The 12,592-nt window shown below is 46.6% G+C and overlaps 1 protein-coding gene across 1 annotated transcript in view; it reads left to right on the top strand.

Moving 5' to 3' along the window:
• The first annotated feature begins 10,861 nt into the window (after positions 1–10,861).
• Positions 10,862–12,592, top strand: part of eys (eyes shut homolog) — a 90,264-nt gene continuing 88,533 nt past the window's right edge. The window contains exon 1 of the mRNA XM_029835650.1: positions 10,862–11,634. The gene's annotated coding sequence lies outside the window, so the exon portion shown is untranslated. The remainder of the gene's footprint in view (positions 11,635–12,592) is intronic.

The following is a 12,592-nucleotide window of genomic DNA, read 5'->3' as shown; positions in this document are numbered from 1 at the left end:
AATGGATTCTCTTTGGGTTTGATCCATGACCAGCTGGAGGGTTTCTGGGCTGAGATAGTAAATGGTCTAACTCTGCCCTCCTTCCCTGGTACTGGAATGTCCCGGAGTGAGGCAGCTTAACCCCTTACCTATTTGTTACACAACAACAAAGACCACTAAGACTGATTGCTGAGGATGTCGCTATGCCGACCGCAAATGGGGGATGTGGGAGAGCCGGGGACGAGCTTATACTGCGAGAAAACTGTCAAAAACATTACCAGGACGAACGAAAATCACGTGATTGAACTGTCCTCCTAACCCTAACCTGTCTTTCCACGTCTGAACCAAAAAAAAGAAAATCTAATTGAATACGTTCTATGGGAGTTCATGTGTGGAGACATATGTGTTTTTCCAAAAATATCCCACTGATTCCCGGCAGCATTTAGAGGAGGCTGTGCTACGGTGGCGGCTGTATCAGTGGCAGCCTTCATCTAATTATCAGGCCAAGTAGTTGTGACAGCTCATGCATGGCGAAGAATCGCCGTAATGTGTATTTATTAGCTATAGGTACTACAGGAAATGGCCATCAATTCCTTGAATGAATGGGTTTAATGGTTTTTTGGAATTAATGTTTATTAAACGTGTTCCTTAAGCCATATCTGTCATGGTTCAACTGCATTTATTAAACAGCCCGCTCCTTTTTTTATTATGAACCCCCCCCCCCCCCATATACATACCTAAAATAGATAAACCTGACTCCGAGAGAGCGCATTGGTTATTTACAGGAGATAATGACTCGGCTTGGCTTATAAATATTTAGTTAAGCCTGATTAAATAATCAATCAGGCAGGCTGTATCCCCGCCCTGTCCTACCCAGGAGGACCTTGATTCCAGCAAGCAGACGCGCCTTCAGCCCTCAGTGTCTGATCACATCTCCTTAGCAACGCGTTTGCTCCTGATTGTGCGTCGACGGCTCAGCTGCCCTATTCCCCCTGAGTGACAGTGGGAGGGAAAAGAAAAGAAAAACTCTTCCAAAAAAATAAAAAGATGTTGCGAATCACCAAGCCAGCTCGGAGCAACCTCTCATATCAATGGTGAGCTCACATCCCGCATGTTTTAACCTTACACTGCTAATTGCCAGTAAACAGAGACGCTGTGGCGGCAGATGGCCCGTGCACGTGTTCTCCTAGACAGATTATGTGTCTGTTGGTAAATCCGGGGCCTTGCGGCTGCAGAACGGGGTCATTCCATCTCAGTCTGGAGGCTTAAGCTGTTGTTTAAAGCACTCTTTTGGATCCAAACGTGTGTGAGGCAGCGTGCTGGCCAGTCTCAGCCCACTGACTGACTGTTGGTGTAGGTCCTGGTCTTTTTTAACAATTTTATGCAGATTTGGATGTATTGAAAATTTGCTCTATGTGCTCTGTTAATTTGTGATGATACCTAAGCAGGCTTTGCCATCCAATCAAAAAAATAGCATACAATTCTGTGACTGCATGTGATGGAGGGGATATAAGGGTCAGGGCAGCATGGCCACTGAGGCAGCACTCTCCCACAGAGCTAGAGGCCACTATCAAATGCTGCATATTTATGCTACATGCTCTGTGATGCTAATAGCAAGCTACATAGGGATGCGACTTGATAGCCTTCTGCAGATCAATGAGAACATTAATGCAGCTTTCAAGCAGTAACATTTTGGTAATGTAAATCAGATGATGCATTGAAATTGAAATAAACATTTGGACATTTCCTGCAGGGTTTTGTACCACTAGCTAATAGAAACTGCTCATGCTTCGTAGCCTCTCGAGCCTCTACAATTTCTCCAAGTTTTGAACAAGAGGTAAAAATAAGCAAATCAAGATGCACAGCCTTACCTTATTGAGGTGTCTCTCTAAAGTTTGTGGTGAACAGGAAGCCCATCAGCCCACTAGAGGGGAGATATTGTCAAATGAAAGTGTTGACATAAGGAACAAAAATATTCATGAAAAAGAAGTATTCCTGCTAGAGCTGTGCTGCTGCTGGCTTTATTTTAACAAAGGTCAAAGTTCTTTTGGGTAATACTGCTACAGAAACTCTGTTGAGTTCATAAAGAGCAACAAGCTACGTGTAGAAACGTGTTTGGTCCCTTATTAGCCCCTCAGATGACACTAAGAAGTCATTCTCTTAGCCAGAAATAGAAAGCTATCATTCAAAAAAAAACCTCACATTGTTTAGTTTCTGCTCAGGTCTGCAGTTAGAGGTGGAAAAATGATGCAAGGGTTTGTTTTGGAGAACTCAGGCCCCGGTGCTCATCAGTTACCGATTAACGCTGATCCAGGATAGCTACCCAGGGAGAACTGGTGATCAGGCCAGCAGCAGCTGTGGCCAGTTGCCTGCTGGTGTTTGGCTAATCAGTCATTCAGCGGCTCTGCTGTGGCCCTGCTGGTAATTGAATGAAGTATGACAGGGATTTTTTTGGTTTGTTTCTTTTCCTCTGTTACAGTGAACCGAGTGTGTTTTTGGTAAAAAAAAACAAAAAAAAAACAATCTGCATTCCTTTCAGTAACAATGACACCACCTCATTCTGCTACATCCTCCTCAGAAATGGGCCGTCATACCAAAAACAAACCAAAAAAAATGGTACGTGCTACTTGATGGCACACCTGGGGGCTGCAACTTGTTCAGGATTCGATCACTTTAACTTTCAAACATTCAGATCAGGTGGCTGTGGAAGGTTTTTTGCGATTGAATTATGAGCCAAATCAACACCTGGAAAAGGTGCTTCTAGTTTTCTCTAGAGTTTGCAGAGCTCTGACACGGCCACCACGGCCCCTACACTGTTGTGTTTGGGGTCTCGTAATAAGACCTCTCAAAATCCAAAATCCAAACTGCACTACAATGCTGGCAGCCCTTTAGCAAGAATCATCTCTCTGTTGCTACCATGGAGATATTTCTGCTTGAGTGTGTGTGCACGTGTGCAGAAGTGAGTCTTCACATTCAAATTAATTTATAAATTCAATTTATTCCCCACTCCAAGTTTTATCCTACTTGTGATGCGTATAAATGTAATATCCCATGCAGCGGGCAAAGAAAAACACAGGGCTCTCAAAATACGGCGAGGAGACGCGTTCAGACGGTGCAGCTGTCAAGGCCCAAACATGGAATCATAATGACACATTTCCATATACGAGGGGGCTCAGGCTGTTTATCTCCACGGTGTTTTCTTCTACTTACACCTGTACGTCCTCATTCCGAGTATCATTATACTCTAACTAGCAGATGATCCCCCCCCCCCAGCAGCCTCTTTATCCTGATCTGGGTGTCGCATTGGCATGATAATAAGTCAAACTTTTGCTTCTTTAGACAGCAAAGTTTGAAAATGTTTCCACTGGGCCAAAGTTTGGGACCGGTGTTGCGTTTACTGTCATCAACAAAATGGCTATTTTATTGTTTAAGGAATACACCTGCACCAAAAATTAAAAACAACTGTATTCAACAATGCTGCTGAAACGGCGTCCCGCCGGGCGCCGTGTGTCTTCTATGACATACAGTGGGCCGTCGCTTGAGGTGCTCGTTTGTTGTGCCCTCTCTGCGTGTCTCTGGGTCATTAGTCAAGTGAGGATTTACAAAGCTCCCTTGATCCATTGCCCCCTGCACACGTGCGTGGTCGGCATCCTAAAGCGCGGTGCTGAAGTGAAGCTACCATAAAAGCGGCAGGGAATGAGTTGACCCTGGCGGAACTGCGAGCCTGCGTCCGACCCCGTGGCCGTTATTACTCGTAACATCTCGGTGTTCAGGCTGCAGTTTATTCCTGATCAATGGCATGAAAGCGCCTTAACATCCCTCGAAAGAAACGGTTTATTCCAGCTGAGGCCGACAGTGCGGATTGTTGGAACAGCATCACAATTAGCGCGGAAAGCTTTTGAGATTGAATGAATTTGATCTTCTGCAGAATTAGGGGGGATGAGCGGTATCGACGGCGCCGGTTTCAAAGGTTTTCAAAATGATTTCGTCATCTCGCCAGCGTCAACTAATTGAAAACGATCCAACGACTAACTTGTGATTGACAAACGACAGTAAACCTTGACTTTTTTGGGGGCGAACCGGAACGCTTGGCGACTGTCGGTACCACATGCTCTCTTTTGGACCTTCCCTGCTCCGGTTGTTGGGATCAGAGGTGACCCCATTGCCGTTGCGGCGCACAAGGCCTTGATGCATCGTGGTACTCGCCTGCCCGTGCGAGCACGCCATGTCACGTCGGAATCGCCGCGGCTATTATGAATGTCAAAAACCCATTACGTTTGCGCGGCTGTGACCCCGTACGACCCCGCCGAAGGACTGTTGACTCGAAGCGTGCTGCTCTGATGTTACCTACGGCTGCAAGGAAGCCATGCAGCAAATGAGGCTTTTTATTGTGTTGGGTGGTGGGGGGGGGCGGGGCGTTGCATGCTTCAGGACGCCTGAAACGCACGGCGCCACCACAGTCATTTCACTGTCACAACAAAGGTGGCATCAAAGGTCCGCACCTTTGACACGTATTAGCTCGATTGAACGGGGCGGAAGAAAGCAGCATAGTTGAGTTATTAATGGAGCTCTCCTCCTGTTCATCATCACAGCGCATCAGAGAACTCCCCCCCCCCCCCCGTCTCTCGATTCATGTAGGCCTGCATAATTGGTCTTGGAGAGGCAGCATGAAAAGAACTAAATAACAGATAAAGGAGGAAATATTACAACTCCCCCCCCAGTGATGATCTATCTCGACAAATCCTTCACATATTAAGCCACTTCCAACCACTTTTTTATTTTTATTTTAATGTAAATTCATGAATTCGGCAAGGGAACCATGGTTTCCCATCTCGCCCTCGGTCTTATGAGCGCTCCAACAATAGCTGCGGCCTCATTCAACCTCCTATTCACCCCCCCTTTTATTGACAGCGTTGCTCCACATTAAGTGCTGTCTGACTTATCGCCACATCGGCCCTCGCGGACTGATCAGGAGGCAGAGTTTCTCCCTCGCCGGGCGCCGACTCCCCTTTTGTTGTTTTTATCTTGTGCACACTTCTGAAAAAGGCCCAGGAGAGAGGGGTGGGGGGTGGGGGGGGGGGGGGAGACAATGCTGTCTGCCTGAGCTCATCTCACGGCTAGACGCTGAGACACCGGCAGGGGAGAGAGAATATTTTATCTGACATTGTCACTCTCTGTAGAAAGCTCCGGGAAGTCGAGGCTGCTGTGACACACTTGGTGGTCAGCAGTGTGCGCGCGTGCGATTATGACAGCTATGCTAGTCTCGCCAGAGTTCCCGCGCAATGGAGCAGCGCACTTCCTGTGGCGTTGTTTTTTGGGGGTTTTTTTTGGTTGGCTTGTTTGTTTGGTTTCAACATCACCCTCATATTTTTCAGGATGTTAAACACCGCTGTTGCTTTGTGGTTTGCAGACCCCGTGTGGCATTCTGGGAGGACGACATCTCGTGAGGATCGCTGACAGCGCTTCTCTTAAAAGCACCAAGCAAACTTTCCTTTTTTGAGATTATTTTTTAAAAAAAAAATGGGACCATCAAGTCTTTTCTTGGTGCTCGTTTTTGTCACTGTCCACATGATCGAGTGCCAAACAGTCTGCGGTGGCCAGGCTCCCCTCGAGTGGCACCCTAAACAGCATGTGATCAAAATGAACTGGACTCTCACAGGGAACATCTGTGGCAGCCCCTCGGAGTGCTGGGGGTCTCACCAGGGACCGGAGTCCGCCGGACCTTCCCTCAACTTCCCGCAGATTTGCCCGCTTCGGCTCCAGCACGGAGACAAACTGGCGATGTCTGCTGACGAAACCCTGAAGTCATACGGCATCAGGCTCCTCAACGTGTCAGAGGGAAACTTTGAGAGCTGCTCCGTCCCCGGAGCCCTCGCGGATCAGTTTCTCTTCCCCCACAATGTGAACGAAAGCGAGCATGTCGAGACCAAGTGGCTGAACCCGGGTCATCATTATTTCATCGCTCTGCATGATGGAGACCCGCAGCTCTGCAAGCTTGGCTTGAGGCTAAATGTGTCTGTGAAGGTCCAGCTCTGTCAGGCCTCGCCGCTGCTGCGGCTTTGTTCGGGGAGCGGCGCCTGTCAGGCGGGCCCGGAGGACAGCGCCTACACCTGTCGGTGCTACCATCACTACTCCGGCATGTTCTGTGAAAAGTCGGATCCCTGTTTGGAGAACCCGTGTAAAAATCAAGGGGTCTGCTTGAGCAACGGCTCGGCAGACCCAAACCACAGAGCGTACAAATGTCTCTGCCCTCCGCATTTCTCAGGTATGGATCAACAGCACGCCACGAATGTTTGTTTCTACATCCGTTTTATGAAGAACATCAGGCCACTTTTTAGTCCTCATTTTTAGCATCGACACCCCCCCCAATAAACCCATCATTTACCACTGTTATGCTGGTCAGATTAGGTACCAATGCTGCCATCAAACATGCAGAGTTTGATAACGGACCTGCATAATTACCTGATAACAAACCACTTAATTAAACAGTTATGTCCTCACCTCTCATTTCATCACCAGTCCTAACTGTGTGGGAACAGAAATCCCTAAATCGGGGCGTTTGTTTGCTGTTTGCAGGGCCCGACTGCTCCGAAGTCATCGGCAGAGAAAACTGCGGCAGGATTTGCAAACAGGGAAGCTGCGTTCAAGCGTCGCCCGTCTCCTTCAAGTGCCTGTGTCGGTCGGGGGGAGGTAGGCAGCATGCATGCGTGGGACCGCTCGTCCGTCCGCGAAAGGCCCTCCTGTTGAGCCCCGACAGGAATATGAAGCCCCGCCCCACCTCTGTATGCACAGCCGCGTCATTTGCCTGGCAGTGGCAACGATCTTTGGAAAAGGTCAAAGCCGGGAACTCCAAAAGCCATATATCTTTTTAAATATCAACGTTTCCTTGTGGGTTTTGTACCCGGTCCCACTTGATGTTGTATTTGTCATCGTAATGCACCCAGAGGCCACTCCAGATCGAATTCCTCACGTCACGGCGGGCAGCCTGTAAAGAGCCGAGGCCAAACTGCTGGCTAACCGAGCGTGTCACTGTTGATAAAAGGAAAGTTTACAGCGTTCAATTAAAGTGGGATTTATGGTGGATCGTTTCTGCTTGTGTTAAATCGGCGCGGAGCTTCTGTTTGTTATTCATCCGGCTGAACCCTCTCGCCACCGCAGACGGACGACTGACCCACATGCGACGCCGCTTTACTTCACATTTAAATTCCTTTCATTCAGTCTGTTGAGGCTTGCACATATGTTTACGGCGGTCTGTTCGGGGTAATACCCACTTTAGCCAAGTCGGCGCTAAATTATGGAAATGCCTTTTTTCCCATGAATCATTAATCAAAGAGAATTGGACATAGCTTTAATATTCCCCACTGACGGCGAAATTTCATTCCTGTCGAATTTAGAACATTTGTGACCTGCTGACCTTTGAATATTTCCAGGCTTCCCCCTTTATTACAGAGTTAATGGGTGTCATTTGCCTCCAAATGTACAATGAGGTCAAAAGCCGTTGTGTACATAAAGGTTAGCAGACCTGCATAATTCCTGGATGTCACAGATTCCAGGGAAAACGAGTCAGTGACAAAGGGGGGAAGAGAGGACCAGGGGGCTCTTGAACCTCGATTCATAGTTCCGGCTGGAGAACAATTTGTCCTGGTCTCGATGCCTCTCGGCGTCGTCCGAGGTTGCCTCCCTGGTTTCAGCTTGTTATTAGCGGCGCCCAGCCCGACGGGGACGGATGAAGTCTTGGCGGCAGAAGAAGAAAGCGCAGGTCCTTTGGACACAAACGCTACATTTGTTTCAGAAATCTTGAAATATCGCGTTGAAGCGTGGAGGAAGTAGCCGGAGGTTTCTGATAGCGGAGCTCTTTTGTTTTAAATTTCATTGATAAATATATAAAAAAAACAAGGAAAGAAAAGCAGCCAGCCGAAAGCCCCTCCCGCTGCTGCGGCTTTCATTCAATTTGTTTTAATTTTCTGCTGCGTTCTCAGCTAAGTGGGCTCCACCGGGTGCTTTCATGTAGCCGCGGTGTCCTGCAGCATCAGCTCCTTGGGAGTTCCGGGGGAGCCGGCGCCTCCTCTACCTTGCCGCCGCAGTTGCCTCATTAATCAACTGGAAGTTAGCGGCTGCTGCGGCACCGGCTGCCCTCACAGGCCAAAGTCTATGCGCACAGAATAATGAGCCAAACTCGTGGGATCTTTCAAATGAGATTTGCTTTTGATTGGACGCTCCTCTGCACTACCTCCGGGGTTTTAGACACGCGGCATTAGCATCAGTCTGGAGTCATTTCAATTTGGTCCAAAGTATTAATTGTTTTGTTTTTTTCCACAAGCCTTGTTAGTGCCAATATCATATTCTTCAAGTTTCCTTTGCACTGTACCTTCTTTCATTAGCCTCGTTCAACTTTTTAATTAGACACTGACACAACGTGATATTTTTACGCATGTTTGCTATCTCCAGTTCATCTCTAGCCCGGCGATGTTAAATGAGATGAACGGCTTTATGGGAAACTAAAACACGGGCGACAATGTGCACCATGTTATTCCATCTGTTATTTGAAATGAGCCCAGGAGTAGCAGGACACTTTCCCGCCTCTCTCCAGTGGAAAATAAGTGTCGCTATCGCACCGGCAGAAGTTTTAATGGACCTGTTTTGAAAACTGGATTTCTGATGGAGAACGAGGGGAAGGCATGGCCCGAACTGGTACGCACAAGATTGATGCCCGCAGTGGAGGATACGCAGGGGCCTCTGGGGTACGGCTGCTTCGGTATCAGCAGGGGGATTAAAAAAAAAATATGCAAAGAAAGAGTCCGTGGAAAGATAAATGTGTGGCTACCTTGTGAAGAACACAAAAAGGAAATCTCTCACGGGGGAATTACATCCATTTTTTTTTTGCTTCACCTTAAAATCCACAGAGAGTTTGGTCTACTTTTATGCCTTGCTGGTACAATGTTAGCATGGCAGAATCCGCGTGATGGGAAAGTTTGTGGTGCATTCGTGGTATCACGGTCAGAACTGATTTGTCCTGAGCTGCCCTATTGTGGAGCTCTGACCTGGAGAGCAGGACCGAGCCGATAGACTCGCATTTCATAAATACTGCAGGAAAACTATTTACATCCATCTTTACAACCATTTTTAACACTTTAGTGCACGTTCACAGCAGTGGTAAAGTAAAATCAGCATTTCGGGATGAAAAAAACATTTTAGTTTGATATTACCAGGTTGATTTAATCCCATTTTCACAGTTTTGTACTTGTTTTCTTATTCTTTTTTTAAATTTCCAAGACCCGCCTTGTGAGACCTGGAACAATCCTTGTGAGCCGAATCCATGCAGGAATGGTGGGATGTGCAGCGAAGGTCCCGGCGGGTTCGTTTGCCATTGCCCAGACGGGTTTGCAGGACTCCGCTGCCACATCGACTGCACCCAGCCTGCGTGTCTGCAGGGACCAAACTGCAGCGCCTCACACGTGAGGAGCGGAAATCAGCGCGTTGTCATCCGACGTTATCAAATGAGTTGATCTGGAAAGCCGCGACGTCTAATTGAAATGTCCCCCCACAGAGAGAGGATAAAGAGTTTAAGCACTTGCGTTCCACTTCCAATCTTCTCTCATTAACTGCTTTTTTTTTAACGACATATTATTTCTATTATTTATATTTCGACACATTTTGCACAAGCAGGAGGAGCAGAAAAAGTAATATTTGCCTTATTGTCCTTATTTGACCTTTGTTTTTTTTAATAAGCACACTTGCTAATTGTGTGCTACATACAGTATGTTCACAAAACATTTAATTTCAAATCAAATTAAAGGAGGTACGTAGCAAAATAATGCCAAAACTTTGCGCAGTGTTGTTATTTGCTAAACTAATTTTTGACTTTTACAGCTCCAATGATTCCATTTGCAGGACCTGCTCTTGCTTTTATTTCCTTTACCCGTTTAGGCCATTAAAATTAATGCAAGTCAGTAAAGGTGCAATTTTAGAAGCAAAGCCATTATTTTTACCCTCACTCTTGGTAATTTCGTGCACCCTTGTGTAATGTAACCCCGTTTCCCTGCGCTAACAGATGACCTGTTTTGTCTCGTCGTCAGGCGCCAGAATGTGTCTGTGCAGATGTTAATATGGTCCCAGACTGCAGGAAGCAGAAGGAGAGTGTGTGCAGCCCATCGCCGTGCCTCAACAACGCTACCTGTGTGTCAAAGGGAAACGACTCTATCTGCAGGTACGACACTCGCGATGGGGGCCTCTCCAGATAATTCGAAAGCTTTGCAGCTCTCTCTCCCACCGAGAATGAAGGGGAGGGGAGAGGCGGCCTCTTTATTTTATCATCCTGTCTTTATATCGTCATCGTTTTTCAGCGTTAATACGCACCTGCGTGGGGAAAAAGCTGAACCTCAGCCCTCAGATGACTGATTTTGATATTATCATTAAATCCTCATAAATAAAGTCAGGTGTTGTCTGTTTATTCGGCAGCAAAGAGGCAGAAATGTTGACTTGTGTTTGTAGACAGTGTGTTTTAGGGAGGTTCTGAGTAGGGCTGTAGCCCACACCTGGAACCACAGCCTAACCTGGAAACACCAGATAATGGGCCCACTCATTAAACTGATCACATCAAATGATAAAAACGACATCAACCACAGTGCTGCTTGCAACATTGTCAGCTTACTGGGTTGGCTGAAGCCGGATCTCAACCATGCTTTTACAGAGGAACCTGTTGGGGTCCATGGTTCCGGTTGTATGTTGTTGTGGTCCTGTTTGTTTCTTCCTGCAGGGGGCGTGGAGGAGTTAATTTGCTGCAGCTGGCGCTGCAGGCAGGCGCACCTGTGTGCAATCTACATCAGACCACCTATTTAAGGACGGAGCGCCTGCCTGCCAGCGTTGGAGTGTTATTGTGGTTTTCACAGTCTCCATGCTGCCCTGCTGGAGTGCAGCATGTGCTGGACCTGACTGCTGTGTTGGCTCTGTGTGCCCCAGAAGACTGAAGGAGTTCTTCCCCTGTGGTCCAGGACAACTGCCAAATTGGTCTTTTGATAAAGACTTTGTATTTGGACTTTATTCCCACTGCGTTTTTGCCTAGTTTGGGGTTCTGGAAAAAACCGAGGCCTAACAGAACTCCCTGCTTAGGCATTTTCTGTGCTCACCAATGTTAAGCTGGCAGTGCTTCAGTGAAACAAAGACTCTTATTGGGACTTTCTGTTGCCCTCAAACTTCAAGAGGAGGTAGACTGGTTTCTGTCAGACTGGCCTAATGATTCAGCATAAATATATGTCTTGTATTTTTGAAAGAATCACAGAAAACTATTATATTTGACAGAAAAAAGGATTTTTACATTTACAGGAAAAGCCTCAGTCTAAACTGCTGGGAATAACAGTGCTGCATGCATTTGACGATCCAGAGCGGAGAGACTGGAAGTGCTGCTCGCCTCCACTGTGTCGATCATGTCCATATCAAGAAAATAAAATTAGAACCGCATACTTCTTGTAATGGTTAAAATCATGCTAGAGCTCGGGACTCTGGGTGAATTGATTTTAATGACACTGACCTCTGCTTAACAGATGTCTGCGTGGTTTTTCCGGGAAGAATTGCCAAGAAATAATTGACCACTGCAGGCTGCTCAATATCAACTGCCTCAATGAGGGATTGTGCTTGAGTGTAATTGGCGGATTTCAGGTGAGTAACACAAGGCTGGAGCCATAATGAACACCCAGGAAAAGGAAAAAAGAAGAAAGAAATCACTCCTGCTTTAGTATTAGCATGAAATGAATGTGTTTTTCTGTGGGTGTGATGATTAAAAATATATGTTGGACCTTTCAGCTGTTGCATCATGTTGACAACCGTTTGGTGTTATTAGTCCCTTTAAAGCTGCTTTACAGCGTGACATGAAAGGGGGGAGAGTGAGAGAAGCATTCTGGTTCTTAACCATTACTTATTGCTGGTATAGGGAGGCTTTCTGCTCTGAAGGACACCTAAGTGGTCTCTCTGTTGGTCACTCTTATGTCTGTAACACCTTACAGTGCTTCATAATGCCCCACAGTGCTTAATTGCTCTCCATCAGTTTTCTTTCAGTAAGCCACTCACTGATTTGTGGCCTGAAATCAAGTGTTAGGGGTTTCATTTTTTGAAGGGTTGGCAAAAATCAACCCCCTTTGGTTGCAAAACACTTATTTTTAAATGATTTTTAACGGAATATTGTACTTTTGAGGTGGGTTCTATTTTCGTTTGAGTCTGAAATGCGTACTGCCAGAAAATGAACCATGCTAACTCCATGCTAACACCGTCCCGCAGTGAGCTGTTCATAGTGCCACCATGCCCCTACATCACATAATCCAGTAATGACCTAGCGTCTTTAAATAAATAATGGACATAAAAAATCTTTTCTTATTTGCAATGGCTTCTCATCGCTTTGATTTTCGATAGTACGAAGGCTATTATCTGATTTCTGATCATGATGTACTGTATAATCTGGCAGTTGAGTCTTTTCAGGTCTGCCTGAGTTAAAGGTTAATGAGTGTCAAGCAGTTGTAAATAATTATGAGCGAGGCCTCATTTCGTAAGGAGGAACCCTCTGTAATTAGCGCTGGAATGAATCGGAATATTTGCACACACAGATGCGTGTGTCCTGTCTTGC

The sequence above is a fragment of the Takifugu rubripes genome, chromosome 4, assembly GCF_901000725.2.
Source record: "Takifugu rubripes chromosome 4, fTakRub1.2, whole genome shotgun sequence".
NCBI classification, from domain to species: domain Eukaryota; kingdom Metazoa; phylum Chordata; class Actinopteri; order Tetraodontiformes; family Tetraodontidae; genus Takifugu; species Takifugu rubripes.
The sequence above is the reverse complement of the archived record's forward strand: the minus strand, read 5'-3'. Positions and strand labels throughout refer to the sequence as shown.